General features: G+C 40.4%; 1 non-coding gene across 1 annotated transcript; it reads right to left on the reverse strand.

Moving 5' to 3' along the window:
• Positions 1-838: 838 nt before the first annotated feature.
• On the reverse strand, positions 839-946 carry LOC148571005 (small nucleolar RNA R71). Its single transcript, XR_015908379.1, has one exon. It is a non-coding gene; the product is annotated as a small nucleolar RNA R71 (small nucleolar RNA).
• Between the last annotated feature and the right edge of the window lie 1364 nt (positions 947-2310).

Here is a 2310-nt window from a genome sequence, read left to right on the forward strand (position 1 = left end):
AAAATCACTAACTCTTTTTCAAAAATTATTTTCGAAATTTTCCCTCTCTCATCTTATTCTATTCATCCACTAACATCTCTTCCTCTCATCACAACACCAAACTTATTTATTTATTTATTCATCTCCTTTTATTTATTTATTCATCTACTAACATCTCTTCCTCACATCACTCACCAAATTCAAACCCCCTCTTCTATCTGTGTTCAAATTTTTTCTTCTTCTCTTCTTCTACTAACAATAAGGAACCTCTTTACTGTGACATAGAGGATTCCTCTTCTTTTCTTTTTCTCTTCTCTTTCTTATGAGCAGGGACAAAGAAAAAGGCATTCTTGTTGAAGCTGATCCAGAACCTGAAAAGACTCTGAAGAGAAAACTAAGAGAAGTTAAATTACAACAATCCATAGACAACCTTATTGAAAATTTCGAACAAGTAAAGGAGATGGCAGCCGAACCCAACAACAATAATGCAAGGAGGATGCTTGGTGACTTTACTGCACCTAATTCCAATTTACATGGAAGAAGCATCTCCATTCCTGCCATTGGAGCAAACAATTTTGAGCTGAAACCTCAGCTAGTTTCTCTGATGCAGCAGAACTGCAAGTTTCATAGACTTCCATCTGAAGATCCTTTTCAGTTCTTAACTGAATTCTTGCAGATCTGTGATACTGTTAAGACTAATGGGGTAAATCCTGAAGTCTACAAGCTCATGCTTTTCCCTTTTGCTGTAAGAGACAGAGCTAGAATATGGTTGGACTCTCAACCCAAAGACAGCCTGAACTCTTGGGATAAGCTGGTCACGGCTTTCTTAGCCAAGTTCTTTCCTCCTCAAAAGCTGAGCAAGCTTAGAGCTGATGTTCAAACCTTCAGACAGAAAGAAGGTGAATCCCTCTATGAAGCTTGGGAAAGATACAAGCAGCTGACCAAAAAGTGTCCTTCTGACATGCTTTCAGAATGGACCATTCTGGATATATTCTATGATGGTTTATCTGAGCTATCAAAGATGTCATTGGATACTTCTGCAGGTGGATCCATTCACCTAAAGAAAACGCCTGCAGAAGCTCAAGAACTCATTGACATGATTGCTAATAACCAGTTCATGTACACTTCTGAGAGGAATCCTGTGAGTAATGGGACGCCTATGAAGAAGGGAGTTCTTGAAATTGATACTCTGAATGCCATATTGGCACAGAACAAAATATTGACTCAGCAAGTCAATATGATTTCCCAGAGTTTGAATGGAATGCAAGCTGCATCCAACAGTACTCAAGAGGCATCTTCTGAAGAAGAAGCTTATGATCCTGAGAACCCTGCAATGGCAGAGGTAAATTACGTAGGTGAACCTTATGGAAACACCTATAATCCATCATGGAGAAATCATCCAAATCTCTCATGGAAGGATCAAAGGCCTCAACAAGGCTTTAATAATGGTGGAAGAAACAGGTTTAGCAATAGCAAGCCTTTTCCATCATCCACTCAGCAACAGACAGAGAATTCTGAGCAGAATCCATCTAGCTTAGCAAATTTAGTCTCTGATCTATCTAAGGCCACTGTGAGTTTCATGAATGAAACAAGGTCTTCCATTAGAAATTTGGAAGCACAAGTGGGCCAGCTGAGTAAAAGGATCACTGAAATCCCTCCTAGTACTCTCCCAAGCAATACAGAAGAGAATCCAAAAGGAGAGTGCAAGGCCATTGAATTAATTACCATGGCCGAACCCACAAGAGAGGAGAAGGACGTGAATCCCAAGGAGGAAGACCTCCTGGGACGTCCAGTGATCAATAAGGAGCTTCCCTCTGAGGAACCTAAGGAATCTGAGACTCATCTAGAGACCATAGAGATTCTATTGAACCTCCTTATGCCATTCATGAGCTCTAATGAGTATTCCTCTTTTGAAGAGAATGAGGATGTTACTGAAGAGTAAGCTGCCAAGTTCCTTGGTGCAATCATGAAGCTAAATGCCAAATTATTTGGTATTGAAACTTGGGAAGATGAACCTCCCTTGTTCACCAATGAACTAAGTGATCTGGATCAACTGACATTGCCTCAGAAAAGACAGGATCCTGGAAAGTTCATAATACCTTGTACCATAGGCACCATGATCTTTAAGGCTCTGTGTGACCTTGGTTCAGGGATAAACCTCATGCCCCTCTCTGTAATAGAGAAACTGGGAATCTATGGGGTGCAAGCTGCTAAAATCTCATTAGAGATGGCAGAAAATTCAAGAAAACAGGCTTATGGACAAGTAGAGGACGTGTTAGTAAAGGTCGAAGGCCTTTACATCCCTGTTGATTTCATAGTCCTGGATACTGG

The sequence above is a fragment of the Arachis ipaensis genome, chromosome B3 (assembly GCF_059453495.1).
Source record: "Arachis ipaensis isolate K30076 ecotype BB chromosome B3, ASM5945349v1, whole genome shotgun sequence".
Lineage (NCBI taxonomy): Eukaryota > Viridiplantae > Streptophyta > Magnoliopsida > Fabales > Fabaceae > Arachis > Arachis ipaensis.